The 15,963-nt window shown below is 37.4% G+C and overlaps 1 long non-coding RNA gene across 1 annotated transcript; it reads left to right on the forward strand.

Moving 5' to 3' along the window:
* The first annotated feature begins 1,472 nt into the window (after window positions 1–1,472).
* Window positions 1,473–9,873, forward strand: LOC119087253. The gene is made up of 3 exons (XR_005090678.1): window positions 1,473–1,564; window positions 8,281–8,389; window positions 9,272–9,873. It is a non-coding gene; the product is annotated as an uncharacterized LOC119087253 (long non-coding RNA).
* The last annotated feature ends 6,090 nt before the right edge of the window (window positions 9,874–15,963 follow it).

The following is a 15,963-nucleotide window of genomic DNA, read 5'->3' on the forward strand; positions in this document are numbered from 1 at the left end:
ATCTTGCTTTTTTCCTTCTCCATCTCAAAGCAGATTTGAAATTACAGATTAGTGTAAGCTATGCATAAGGCTGGCTGTTTGAAAAGGGTTGTTTCAAAAGTCAAAACTTGGGTTATGAGTGCATTTCTGCATGTAATCCATATTTCCTGTTCAAATTAACCTAGAAATATGTTTAATTGTACTGTGTGTGAACATCTGGATGCAAAACCATAGTGCAAAGTTCATTGTAGTGTTAACAAAAAAAATGTTCTCAATTGGTGAATAAGCATTAATTTTTCATAGTCTATATTCAGAAATTACCTTTTCATTCTGTAGTTCTGTGTACAAAGGAATTTTGAAGGTGTTTGTCATTACATAAAATGGAAAGGGCAAAGACAGATTCAGATTAAATACTAAACGTTACTCTGAAAACTGTGGCTAGAATCCCAGAGGGTCAGGAACCGAGAATTAGTGTGGAACTTTTGAGAGGATCCCTAACATTCTGTACTCCTTGCTTTTACAGCTGTTATAACTGTAGAATGATGTGCTTGCTGCCCAAGTGCTCGCTACTTTGGTTGCCATATTAAACTGTAAATACAATAGAACATTAGTAAATGTCTCATGTGTAGCCAAAAAAAAAAAAAAGAAAAGAAAACAGGAAACCAAAAAAAGTTCCTACATGTCAAGGAGGGAAAACTGATACAACTATAACAAAGTGGGTTCAAGTTTAAGTGGCAAAGAAGAGTTTAAGCATTATCTTGACCCAGGGCAGCCACAATGACAGCAATAGCCATTTTTATTGGGGGAAAAAAAGGATGTACAGTACAGAATGACTCCATGTGACAGAATGAGTCATAAAAGAGTAATTTGTCAGTGCAGAGTGGAAGTGTGTTATCCTGTTCACAGAAAAATGTGTGGTAAACCAAGTACAAGTTTGATGTAATGAACGGTGAGTTATTTTTTAATATTTATTTATTTATTGTGCATACAGTGTTCTGCCTGCATCCCTGCAGGCCAGAAGAGGGCACCAGATTTCATTACAGATGGTTATAAACCATCATGTGGTTGCTGGGATTTGAACTCAGGACCTCTAGAAGAACAGCCAGTGAGTGCTCTTAACCTCTGAGCCATCTCTCCAGCCTGAACAGTGAGTTATTTAAAGTTACTCTTGCAAGGCAAGAATAGTTTACAGGTTTGATGTGTTATTTTCCCACATTATCTTCATATGTGGATGAAAGCATATATGTTGTTTATGAGTTTCCTAACAAATCATATAAAGCATGTATGACTCAAAACTGGCCAATATGTAGTGCCTGTACAAGTGTTGACTTTTCTACAATTACAAGTTTTCTTGAGGATGTAAATATACACCTGTACTATGTGGTTAATTGAAATAACATATAAGAAATAAAACCTTAACTTTAAATTATTTCTATTTTTATAGATTATTATTTTTGCCTAATTGTTGTTTATTTTTTTATGTAAAGGATATAAAATTTTCAGAAGAACTAGAAGAAGAAATAACAGAATGTAAACTGAGAAATGAGAGAAGTTTTGATGAGTGCAGAAAATCAAGAATTTGTAGGTAAAATTTTAATTTTAATTTTTCATTTCCTATTGTTTGCATCAATGACTTTGCCATAGGCCCACATGCTACATTTTAAATCACCTTATTCAGTCAAAAAATTAATAATTGAATATTAAAATTAAACCATCTAATCTATCCTTTATTATAGAATATTCTTAGAATCCCATGACACAGCTAAGTATTTCCTTTGATATATAGTAAGTAAATGTCTGAAAATTGTAATTGCTCCATTTTTAATGTATTTACACACCTGGGTAAAGATAAGATTCAATGTGAATATCATGGATCAGCTTTTGAAGTAATAATGCATTCTTTGTATATTCTACATACCCTCTCTCCTGTGTACAATGTGTAAAGACTTTTAACCATTCTTCCATGCTGCCTTGTCAATCAAATTATGGTGTCCTTTGCTGCACAGAAGATTTTTAGTTTCATGGGGTACCATTTATAACTTTGTCAATTACTTGTTCATAGTGTTTGTACCATTGACCTGCTCAGAAACGATTTAGCTTTGCAAATGAGTTAATCATTAATCTGTACCCTTCAGGCCTTATGTTGCATTATCTGGATCATTGGAAGTTGAGTTTTGTGCAGAGTGAGAGATAAGGACCTAATTTCATTCATCCACCTGCATCTGTCCAATATGACCGGCACCATTTGTTTTCTACAATGTGAACTGCTGACCTCTTTTAAAATCAAGTGACTGTAGGACTGTGGACTTATTTGTGGGTTATCAGTTTTCTCCCACCAACCAGTATGTTTGTTGGGGGCCACTGCCATGCTCTATTTATTTCTACAACGAGGTGTTTTAACTTGAAATCCGGAATGGTGATGCTTCCATCAGTTTTGGTTTTTGTTCTTTTTGTTTTGCTTTGTTTTTGTTCCATGGTTTGAAATTGTTTTACTATTTTTGATCTTTTATGTTTCCATCTGGAATTTAAAGATTCTTTTTCATTTTCTGTGAACATTGCACTGAAAATTTTATGAGGATCATGTGGTGTACATAGATTGCTTCTATTAGGATGACCAGTTTCACAATATTAACCCTACAATAATGATCATAGAAGATCTTTGCAAGTTATGGTAACATCTTTAGTTTCTTATTTTCACTGTCTTACAACTTTCTTTGTAAAAGTTTCACTTTTTTGATGACATTTATTCTAATTCATTACACTATGAGGATATTTTGAATGGCATAGTTTTCTTGGTTTCATTCACAGTATGTGCAGTGTTTCTTTTTAGGTAGGCTACTGATTTGGAGGCTCATATTGGAACCTGTTACTTTGCTAAATGTATTTATCAACCATTGGAGTTTTCTGGGCAAAAAACAAGTTACTTCTTTTCTAGAATCATATTGCTTACAAATGAAAATAGTTTCACCTCTTCATTCCATTCTTGTATCTTCTCGTCTTACTCCTCTAGTCAAGACTTCTAGTACTATATTGAACAGGAGGAGGAAGAATGGTCATCCGTGTCATGTTCCTGATTTTAAAAGGAATGATTTGAGTGTTAACGATATGTTATCTGTGTGTGTGCATTTTATTGTCTTCATTATGTTGTGATATGCCCCCTTTCATTCTTAGATTCTCTGGGATTTTCATCATGATGATGGATATTGTCAAAGACGTTTTCTGTGTCTAATGACATAATCACATGGTATTTGTCCTTGAGTCTCTTTCTGTAATGAATGCTGTGAAAGTGCTATCCTCTGAATTAAATTCATTAGAAAAGTTTTTCCTATCTTATTGATTTATGCCCTCAGTTTGATTATTTCCTGCAGTCTACCCTTCTTGGGTGTGTTTTTTCCAGAGCTTTCAAGTGTTCTCTTAAGTCTCTAGTATGAGATCTCTCATAATTCTTTATGCAGGACTTACTGCTATGAACTTTCCTTTTAGCACCGCTTTAATGTGTCCATACATGTGGATATGTTGTGCATTCATTTTTATTGAATTTGAGGAAGTCTTTAATTTCTTTCTTATCTCTGTCTTGACTCAGTCATAATTCACTAGAGAGTTGTTCTGTTTCCATGAATTTGTAGGCTTTCTGTCGTTTCTGTTGTTGGTGAAATCCAGCTTTAATCCATGGTGGTCTGATAGGATGCAGGGGTGTATTTCAATTTATTATCTGATAAGACTTGCTTTGTGACCAAATATGTTGTTAATTTGAATAGTGTTCCATGAGACGTATCTTCTTTTGTATTTGGATGAAGTGGTCTCAGGAGTTCTGTTGGGTCCATGTTAGTCATAATGTCTGTTAGCTCTAGTATTTTGCAGTGGAATGGAATTAAAGACTCACTTGTAAATTCACAAACCTATAGACATTGAATTTCAACCAAGAAGCCAAAATAATACAAAGGAAAAAAAGAAAGTATCTTCAACAAATGGTTCTGCTATAACTGAATGTTGACATGGAGAAGAATGCAGATATATTCTTATCTATCATCCTGCACAAAACTCAAATCCAAGTGGATCAAAGACCTCAACATAAATCTAGATACACTGAACTTGATAGAAGGGAAAGTGAGAAATAGTCTTGAATCCATTGGCACAGGAGACAACTTTCTGAATAGAGCAATAGAACAGATACAAAGGTCAATAATTAACAAATGGAACCTCATGAAACTGAAAATCTTTTATAAGGCCAAGGGCACCATCAATGGGATGAAATGCCAACCTACAGAATGGGATGAGATCTTCACCAACCTCATTTCTGACAGAGAGAATATTTCCAAAATATATAAACACTCAGGAAATTAGATATCAAAAAACCAAATAATTCAATTAAAAATGGGATACAGCTCTAATCAGAGTAGTCTCCACAGAAGAATCTCAAAAGGTCAAGAAACAGTTACTATGAGAATCTATCTTACACCTATCAAGATGGCTAAGATCTAAAACAAAAGTGACAGGTCATGATGGAGAAGATGTGGAGGAAGAGGAACATTTCTCTCTTGCTAGTGAGAACTTTTACAACCACTTTGGACATCACTATGGAGATTTCTCAGAAAATTGAGAATCTATCTACCTCAAGACTCAGCTATAACATTCTTGGGCATATACCAAAGCATGCTTGATTATATTACAACGACTCTTTCTCAACTATGATCAGAGCAGCTTTTTTCATGATAGCCCAGACCTGGATACAAACTAGATGCCCAATAACACAAGAAAGGATATAGAAAATATGATACATTTATATAATGAAATATTATTCATCTGTTTAAAAAAACTGACATCATTAAATTGGTATGCCATGTTGATATGTGATGTTTTGTTGATACTCATGGAAAATCTGCCCTGTCCTAAACAGAAAGGGAGGAGGAGTTGATTGGGAGTGGGAACAGAAAGTAGATGGGGAGTGAGGGATTGGGAGGTGAGGAGGGGGCAGAACTGTGGTTAGGACGTAAAATAAATAAATTAATTAATTAAAGAATCAAAAACAAACAAAAACCAAAATCAAAACAAGAAAAGAAAAAGGAAAGAGATTTGCAGGCAAATGTGTGGAACTAGAAAATATCATCCCAAGTGAGGTACCCAGAACCAGAATAGAAACATGATTGGGCCCTAGCCCAATTGTCATCAAGCAGGCTTCACCCAACAACTGATGGAAACAGATGCAGAGACTCACAACCAAACATTAGGGCTAGCTTTGGGAAATCCTGAAGAGGAATGGGAGGAAGGATTGTAGGAGCCAGAGGGGTCAAGAACATTACAAGAAAACCCACAGAATCAGTTAACCTGGGCTCATAGGAGTTCATTGAGATGGAAACAATATCCAGAGAGCCTGCATGGGACTGACCTGGGCCCTCTGCATATAGGTGGCAGTTAGGTAGCTCTTTCTTCTTGTGGGACTTGCCGAAGACAATTGTAAGAGCCATGCCATATTGCCTGCCTGAGTTAAGTTTCTGTTGTCCAGTATTGAGCCACTAACCAGAAACTTTTGACATGCCTGGACAAGTCCTGAGTTATTAGAAAATAACTTAACATTTCCTTATCTTTCTGCTACACTGACCATTAGTAACAATGTTTTGTGGTTGGGTTGCTTGGCAACTCAACAGTCCCCTGATCTTTTCCCAAAGAAAGTTTCCTGGTCTGCTTACTATAAAACCCACTTGAGAAAAATAAAATTTCACAGCTTGATCAGAATACTGTCTTGCTGTCAATTCTTTGTGTCTCTTGTCCCTTTTATTTGCCATTCCCCCTTCTAGGGTCTCTTCTGAAGACCCTGCTGGCCGGGACAGGGACTCTTAAAAGTGAAAGCAGGAGTTTTCTTAATTGTTTTGCTGGCTTTGGGGATCTATTCTTCTTACTTGGGTACCTTGCCCAGCCTTAAAACAAGCAGATGTGCTTAGTCTTACTGGAACTTTTTACGCCATGTTTTGTTGACATTCATGGGAAGCCTGCCTTTTTATGAATAGAAACTGAGTAGTACATGGGGCACAGGGTGGGGAGTGATACAGAAAGTAGAGGTAAAATGGAAATCTGTGGTTGGGGTGTGAAATAAATAAATAAATTTAAAATAGAACCGAAAAGTTGTAATTCACATTATAGTGAATATTTACTATGTGATATTAAGCCCTGAATATTAGAGATGGGGAGAGCAACCAAGAGCCTTCACAACAGCCTTTGAACAGAGATTCAAAAATGCTCAATAAAGTAACTTTCAAAGTGAAAATAGACACATATCAAAAAGATGATCCACCATGACCAAAGTTGTTTTTATCTCAGAGATGCAGAAATGGTTTGAAATACACAACTCAATAGATTTAACAAAGCACAGAAATGGACTTCGAGGCAAAAGTCACCTAATCTTCTCAAAACATGTAGATAAGGCCCTTGCAAAAATCCAATATACCATCATGATAACAGTCCAAAGAGTGTAAGACAAGAAGGAGCATACCTCAACACAATTAAAATTATATTTATAAGAAACTCAGAGCCAACATCATCCTCAACGGATGAAAACATGAGTCCCTTTAAGGTCATGAAGAGACAGGGTTGTCTACCATCCTGACTCCTTTTCAATATTGTGCTCAGTGTATTAGCTAGAGCAATGAGTCAGGTGAACAAAATTAAAGGGAGACAAATGGGAAGATGTAGCAGGAGTCTTAAAAGTTCTTATTAGCCGGGCGGTGGTGGCACACGCCTTTAATCCCAGCACTCGGGAGGCAGAGGCAGGCGGATCTCTGTGAGTTCGAGGCCAGCCTGGGCTACCAAGTGAGTACCAGGAAAAGGTGCAAAGCTACACAGAGAAACCCTGTCTCAAAAAAAAAAAAGTTCTTATTAATAGAATCAAACCTGAGGCCAGTTATTAGGGTGAACACTGGAAGATCAGAGAGACAGAACAAGCCACAGCTAACCTCACCTGGCCAAGTTCTCAGCTGATCTTGTTTCATCAGACTGGAAGCCTCTGTGTCCTCATCTCCGAATGGCTCTCAGCTGAACTGTGCTGCTCAAAACCTAAAAGCTTGAATGCTTAATCAGCCAAATGCTTCTAGTTTCTGGTCCTCATGCCTTCTGCTTTCTACCACCACTCCCTGGGATTAAAGGCTCACTTTCTGGTATTAAAGGCATGAGTCACCATACTTGGCTGTATTCTTGAACAGATGGATTTCTGCCTCTGGAAAGCTAGGATTAAAGGCGTGTGCTACCACTGCTTATCCTATCTAATGGCTTTTCTGTTCTCTGACCCCAGATAAGTTTATTAGGGTACACAATATTTTGGGGAACACAATACTACCACATTAAATAGAAATCAAATCAATATTGTTTATCTTAGTTAGGGTTTCTATTGCTGGGAAGAGACACCTTGACCATGGCTACTCTTATAAAGGGAAACATTTAATTGGGGTGGATTCCAATTTCAGAGGTTTTGTATATTATCATCAGGGTGGGCATGGCAGCATGCATGGTTCTGGATAAAGGAGCTGAGATTTCTACATCTTTTCTTTCTTTTTTTTTTTTTTTTTTTTTTTTTTTGGTTTTTTGAGACAGGGTTTCTCTGTGTAGCCTTGCGCCTTTTCCTGGAACTCACTTGGTAGCCCAGGCTGGCCTCGAACTCACAGATTTGCCTGGCTCTGCCTCCCGAATGCTGGGATTAAAGGCGTGTGACCCTACTGCCCGGCCAAGATTTCTACATCTTGATCGGCAAGCAGTAAAAGAGCCCGTGTCTACTCTGGGTATAGCTTGAGCATAGTAGACCTCAAATGGCCCCCACAGAGACAAACTTCCCCCAACAAGGTCACACCTCCTCCAAACAAGGCCACATCTCCTGATAGCAACACTTCCTATAAGCTTATGGGGCCCAACTGCACTCGAAGTACCACACTGTTTAAAGAAATTTTCCTGATAATAGTGGAGGCATTTCTTTATTTTATAAATATCCTCCTAATTCATTTGGGAATATAAATTAGTGTTAACAATTCTTATATTCAAGTAGTTACTTTTGTTTTTGTTAATATTGTGCATCAGGTCATATCCTATGAATGTGTTTCCTTTCTTCTTATCACCTCTTACATAGTAAGGTGCCATGAGAAATGAAGGATAGATTTAAACTTTAATGGGCACAATAGATTTGCTATTAAAACGTCTTTGTCTTCAATATAAACTTACATAGAATTTCAAGTGCACTTGTCATAAAATTAGGAATTCAGGTATGTTCTTAGAAATCAAATAAGACCTTTCTAAAATATGTTACCAATACTCTTTTGACAGAGTGTGTGTGAGACCCTAATGGACTGCAGGAATCTTCCACAGAAGCTCCCCATTCATCCAATATGAACAATGATGCAGAAAAAAAATGTAATAAGGCATCTAGAGAAAAGTAAGTAGTACATTTTAAAATATACTTGTTATATAGAATGATTCTGCAAAGAACAGAACCCTACCTGTTATAAACAGACAACTACATGTATAGTAAGCAAAAGGATTAGTAGAATGGTAATAATACACACACATTATCAAATCTGAGCAACAGGTAAGATTCCGATACTCAATGAAGAAGTCCTTGCTCCCACACCTCTCAGGTGTCCATATTTAATTTGCCTTATCTTCAGAAGTATATTAAAGAAATGAACAAATGAATGATATAAATAATATATGAAATAAATCTGAATATGTAAGTGAAGGGGAAACAGTGGAGGCTGCTTCCCAGACCTCTGATTAGGCAAAAACCACACCCAAACACCTGTTTTAGAGAGAGATCCTTTATTAAGCAGGAAAGATAAGTTAAATATTTCCACTGTAGTTTATACTTAATTCAAACTATTGCTTGGGGAAATGAAAATAAGTATTTTCTCATCACTAATGTATATTCATTATAGCAATAGCTTTTCCCCTAAATGTTCAATGTACTTTACTTGGTGAAATATGTGCACTTCTTAAAAGAATCTGTCATGGAAGACCAAAAGCATACCTCAGAAGAAGAGCAGAGAAGGCACAGTGGTAGAAAAACTAAGCGACCATTTGTAATACTTAAATTTACATTGCACACTTTATGCTGTTTCCACAGTAATGTTCCATAGGCACAAATAGAGTTAACTTAGTATATCTTTTAGAATTAATACATTGAAAATAAATATTTTTTAAATATTATTGTTATTTTTTCTTTGAAACCTATATTCACCCTCCACCTCATGCTGGTGGTACTCATCATCATTATTATTGTTATTCTTCATTTAATGTCTCTTAAAATTATTATTATTAGCCCACTGAGTCCAAGTAGGACTGACCATCTGTGAATGTGTGTGAAGACACCTACTGGGGCGTGAGCAACCTGCCAGCAGCCACAAGCCCGCATCCACCCATGGCGATTGCTCTTCAGCTGGTGCCGGGACCTTGAGAGATGCTTCCTCGTTCATGCCAGAATCTTGACTGGCTTGATCTTGTGAAAGTCTAGTGTAAGACAAAGCTGTTTTGAGTTGATCTGTATATCGGTTATGTCATGTCCCAAAAAGAACATTTCAATGTACTTCTCTCCAGATTCAAACTCTGACATTGTTTTCTGACCATTCTTCCTCATTTTCTCTTGAACTTTCAGTAGTGGGAGGTTAATACAAATGACCCATCTGCAGATGAGTCTTCACACTGTGTAGATGAAATTCTAAATGGTCTTATTAAATAAGAAACACAAAGCCAAATGTAGAGTTAAAAGCCCAAAAGACCAGAGCACTAGCGAAGCCTTTAGCTTACCAGTTGCTGCCGTCCTTCCCATGAGTGAGACCTTCTCCTCTGTGACCCATCTTTTTATTGCCTTTCTGTTCTACCTTCTCATTGGCTTTAAACCCAACCACATGGTTTCCTCGTCACTGCCTGTCTATACAGACCTCCTGGTCTCTATGGGTCATACTGAGATTAAAGGTTCAAGGGTCACCGCTTGGCTGTGTCCTTGAACACATAGAGACTCTGCCTGCCATGTGATCAGATTAAGGGTGTGTGCCACCACTGCCAGACTTCTGCTAAATGGCTTACTTTAGCTCTGATCCCCAGGCAACTTTATTTATTAACATATAAATAAAATCACATTTCAGCACAAATAAAATATCACCATAACACTGGTTTATCTTTATCACGTTAACTAGTTATGTGTCTCTACATTAACTACTACCCTCTAAAAAAATTATCTGACCAACAATGAGAGCAGAACAAACCTATAGGTATAAACATAAATAATAATAGCACTAGTTGATTCTCCTTGACTAGCCTATGACTGTCCCAGACATAAGCTTTTGACAAGGTTTACAGCATCAGACACTTAATCCATCCTCACATCCATTCATAGCATGGTTGGTTATTTACATAACCACCATACAACCATTGTGGACAGCTTGCCTGGCTGGTCAGTGTTATCATATGAAAGGTCTAGGACCGGATAGACTCTTGATGTATTTCACCACCAGCAGCCTGAACTACAACTTTTATTGTTATGAAAGCCAGAGTTTCCTTTTCAGTTAGTATTGAGTTCTAAATTCCCTGCAACCAGACTGTGTGGTGTCTTCAACAAGGGAGTCTTACCATTGAGTTATGACAAACAATCAGAATGTGTGGCAATAGATTGTGTTATTTGGGGTGGCATGGAGGCCTACTTGACCAATAATTGGTATGGAGGTGTCTGTCCCTGATTTTGGAGTTTCAATATAAATCTCATATCTTCTGAAAGAAGTCAACGCATTCCACATTCAAAGGTATCTCTGAACAAACTCTTTTTTCAGTATGTCTTTTAAACTATTTGACAAACTAGCAGCTGCCTCAAGCCCTCATACAGCCTTAGTTTATGTCCAATTACATCTTAGTCCCTGCTCTTATTCTTCTACCTTCATTGCCACTTAAACCTTAGCCCAGAGTATTGTTCCAGTGTTATTTCTTATCACCCATGTTCTACCTCCCCTCAAATTATATTTAACTTAATTTGCAAGATCACATTTTCTATAAGGCTTTTTCATAGCCCTTCATTTTTATTAGGCATTCAACCACCTCTCCTTTATCCTCCAATTCCTCCATGATTGAAACTATCAACATCCAGTATTCTCTTTCTCTGATTTAATTTTACATGTATTTTACTATCTCCCTTTCAATGGCTCCATCTACAATAGACCATATTTAATTTCTAGGCTTCCTCATGTAATCCTAATTGAACATACAAGAGTCTAATATCTACACATCAGCACATCACATTTGCTTTTCTGATCCTAGCTGGCCTCTTTGAGTAAAACTTCTTCTAGTTCTATTAATTTACTTGCAATTTTTATTATTTCATTTTTCTTTACATTGAGTAATATTCCATTGTGTGTATATACCACATTTTCCTTATTCATTCATCTACTGTTGGATATCCAGGTTGATTCTGTATCCTAGGGCTTGTAAGTGGAATTCTTTCCTTGATTTTTTATTCAGTTTTTCATCACTGATTTTGGTGTTAAATTTGTGAACTGCTAATTTGCTATAGTGTTTATCAGCTGTAAAACTTCTTGTGGAGCCTTAACACCTTTTACAGATGATAAAATCCTAATATCTGTAAGCAAGAGCATTCTGAGTTATCTTACACTTTGTATGCCTTAAGATCTTTCTTGCCTTATTGGTCTATCTAGGACTTCAGCTTTTCATTGAAAAAGTATAAAGATAGTGAAAAATGCTTGCCTTTTTTCTCATCATAATGGTTAGATTAATATTTTTCTCCATTTAAGAAGATGTAGATTGTAGGCTTGTTGTTTATATCTTGTATAATTTTGATATATTCTCTACCCATACCTAGCCTCTCCGTGACTTTTATCATTAAGGTCCAAATGTTCAACTGTGTTAGTGGTTGTTTGTGTACATGTTGAGATGATCATGTGAATTTCTTCATCCTACTTATGTGATTTGTAGTATTTATTGATTTACATACTTTTGTCCCTCCCTGCATTCTTGAATGAAACCAAAAGGGCCATGATTAGTAATCTTTTTGCTGTGATCATAAACTCTCTTTGCCAATGTCAAGTTTTTTATTTTTATATATATGGTTATTTGTCTGCATGTATTCTTGTGCATAAAATGTGTGTTCGATATACTCAGAGGCCAGAAGAGAGCATCAAATTCCCTGGAACTGGAGTTGCAGACAACTGTGAGATATAATGTGGATGCTGGGAATTGAACCTGGGTCCTCTAGAAGAATAGGCAATACTTGTCAATGCTGGAGCATCTCTCAAACCCAAGTTTGTCAGTCTCATATTTAGAGGTTTTGTTGCCACACCAACTCCAGTGTCATCTGTGTGACATGAACAATTATGTCAATAATAGCGGACGGGAGATACGTGTCCCATGGGACTAAGCTCCCTGGAGGTCCCTGTTCAGGCGCCATCTGCCACAGACTGGCTCTTCGGGAGTACCATGACCATAGGAGAATCAGGGCTTGGGTAGTCAGGAAGGCAAGGATTCGGCGACTGGCAGACAGACAACACACTCAAAAGTAGTTTGAATCTGCTGCAACTTTACTTCTGCAAATCAGGGGCTGGAGAGATGGCTCAGCGATTAAGAGCACTGGTTACTCTTCCAGAGGTCCTGAGTTCAATTCCCAGCAACCACATGATGGCTCACAACCATCTGTAATGAGGTCTGGTGCCCTCTTCTGTCCTGCGGGCATACATGCAAGCAAACACTGTATACATAATAAAAAATAAATATTAAAAAAAAATCCATCGCTGGTTCACTACAGGTTATATAGAGCCTATCTGGGTTGCTAGAGATCCTAAGACACAACAATATGTTAAGCATTATGATTTATTTAGATTGGCTGCCAGTGCTAATATTATTCTTCAGAAAAGGCCTAATGAAACAGTTTCTATTCCTTATGCTGTTTGCTCATGTGTAAGCTATCCCTTTGCTATATTACTTGGTCATCCTATGCATGTAGATATTACTGTTGTAGATGGTTCTTATAGGATTTTTTGTCATACATGTTGCTTGACTAATTGCATTGATTCAACTTTAGATAAGGAATTATCAGTTATGATTTTGGTTAAGAGACCACCTTATGTTATGTTGCCTGTTGATCTGATGGAGGAGGATTGGTATCAAAATTCTGCTTTACAGATATTGAAAAGATTACATGCACTTATTAGACCTAAGAGATTTGTTGCTGCATTAATTTTAGGCATATCTGCTTAATAGCTATTATTACCACCTTTGCTGTAGCTACCACCACCTTAGTGCAAGAAATCCATACTGCTCATTTTGTTAATGAATTGAATAAGAATGTTACCTTGACTTTGTCAGAACAGTCCCTTATAGATAAGAAATTAGAAGCAAAGATTAATGTATTAGAAGAAGTGGTACTGGCTCTTGGACAGGATTTGACTAATATTCAGAATAGATTAGAGACTAGGTGTCATGCTGCATATTAATATATTTGTGTCACTCCCCTGCCTTATAACACTAGTCAAAGTCGGGAAAAGGTGAAGAATCATCTGCAAGGAGTCTGGAAAGATTCAGATACCACTAATAACATGGAAGCTTTGTAGAAAGATATCACGGCTATGAGTAAAGCTCATTTGGAGAGTGGCTCTTTGGATGCCTTAGCTCGTGATCTTGAGTCAGATGTCAGCTCTCTTAAATCCTCTAGATTGGACACAATACTTTGTATTCATTGGGGTATTGATTCTTATTTTCTTTTGGTTGTGTTATTATTTCCTTGTCTTTTTAAAATTATCCTACGTTCCCTACACAAAGTAAGGCATGATCTGCGTCTTAAAAACAAAAAACTGGGAAATGCCACACCAACTCCAGTGTCGTCCATGTGACATGAACAATTATGTCAATAATAGCAGATGGGAGATACGTGTCCCACGGGACTAAGCTCCCTGGAGGTCCCTGGCAGAGTGCCCGTGTTATGCCTCCTTCTCAAAGGAGACGTGCTTCACAGATCATGAGCTCTCTGGGCTATGGGTTCTGTATAACTGCTTTTCTGATAATGTTCTAATTAATCTATAAAACACAGCTAAAATTAATGAATGTTTGGGTTGTGAACTGTGGAGGAAAGGGGAAGCTGGACATGGACCTTATTTAGATATAGCAGAATGAACTATTCCTTAAAGACCTCAAGCCTCAAGCCGCTAGATAATAGAAAGTATAATAGTTCAGGCACTTCTAGGGAATGAACACTCACCCACTAGGAATCCTTTAGGAATCCCAACTAAAGTGATTTATGGCAGAAAACATTATCTCATAGGAGGCAGATGGTGGGCCCCTCTGTTGAGGAAGTTCAGCATGGAAAACTTAAGGACTACAACAGAACCCCTTCCCTTTACAGGTGTAAAGTACAACTTTACAGAAGTAAAGTTGCAGCAGATTCAAACCACTTTTGAGTGTGTTGTCTGTCTGTCAGTCGCCGAATCCTTGCCTTCCTGACTACCCAAGCCCTGATTCTCCTACGGTCGTGGTACTCCCAGTGGGCCAGTCCATGGCATTTTGTGTCTATGCTCATCATGAAAATCAGTCTGTGGTTTTAATTCTTTTTTGTGAGTCTATCTAGTTTGGTTATCAAAGTATTACAGGCTTCATAAAAAAATTAGGAGAAATCCTTTGTTTATCTATTTCATGAAATGATCTTCCTAGCAATGATATTCACTTTTCTTTGGTATTCTGTAGAATTCTGCAAATAATCCATCTGGTCCTAGTCAGCTTTTATTTGAAAAGCATTTTGTTATTTATTCAATTTCAATAGTGCAGATATATATAGATATAAATAGATATAGATAGATAGATATGCCATCTCCTTCCTCTTGACTTAATTTCATTGCAGACAATGAATCTAGAAATACATCCATTGCTTTTATATTTTAGAATTATTTTCAATGGAGATTTTTAAATATCTTTTTGTGATTTCTGAATTTCATTGAAAGTTGAAGAACAAAAACAAAAATAGAAAGGAAAATCTTATATGGAAGCAGTAGTGTGGCCTGCTGAGATACAGAGGTTATCCTTTAGTCTGTTCATTTTAACTTGCAAGTGTTCATTACCATGAGTGATTGGTCTGGTTCAAATCCTCTGGTTTCTGTTACACCAACAACAATGGGCTCTCCCTGATGCTCCTCTTGAACATCCTGTTGTCATCCTGTGTCATGGAGGTCCTGCTGTTTTGGATCTGTGGGTTTGTCCCCTTCACATTCTCCAACAGTTCATAGATTTTGTGGATTTGGGGTGGACCAACTCATAGCCCTGGTTCTGGGCCTGGATGGTAGCTGCATTGGCCAGATTGTTAGCCTTTCACTATCATCGCTACCCAGATGAGTTCTCCATCACTGCCTAGGCCAGCTCACCCAATGCAGGAGGGCCAGCTCTCCTGCTCTTAGGTCCTCAGATCTGGTTCACCCTCACTCATATTGCCCAGTGAGATCTACTGAAACATTTTAATTTCTATTTTATTAGATTCAGCCCAGATTTTTATTATCTCAGAATTGCTTGAATATAGTTAAAATCATTCTCTTAAATTCTTTGTCCTGAATTTCATCCACATCATTCTCTTTATAGGTATTTATTAAGTGATCAATAATTTTTCAGAAGACATTTTAGTTTGTTAGTTGGATTTTACTTAATCCTTCCCCTTTTTTCAAGACACCTTATGTTTCAATGGAGGCATTTAAAATGATAGGAGTGACTAAATCTTGGTAGGGTTGAGATGCAATTTTTCCTCTGTGCCACTGATCTTGAGGGCCACAAGCTCTAGTCCTATCCTTCTTCTGTGAGTCAGCCTCTGTCTAAGCCTAGAGCAGGGTTCCTGTGTCAATACAGGTGGTGCCTGGCAGGTGAAACCTGGCCACCTGGAGGAATGTTCCCAAGCAGAATAAATAGATCTAATCAAAGGAGTAAGAGCCTCTCAACTGGTCATGGAGTTTGTGAGTTCACCAATGGGCCTAATCTCCAGAA

Source organism: Peromyscus leucopus, unplaced genomic scaffold, assembly GCF_004664715.2.
Source record: "Peromyscus leucopus breed LL Stock unplaced genomic scaffold, UCI_PerLeu_2.1 scaffold_60, whole genome shotgun sequence".
Lineage (NCBI taxonomy): Eukaryota > Metazoa > Chordata > Mammalia > Rodentia > Cricetidae > Peromyscus > Peromyscus leucopus.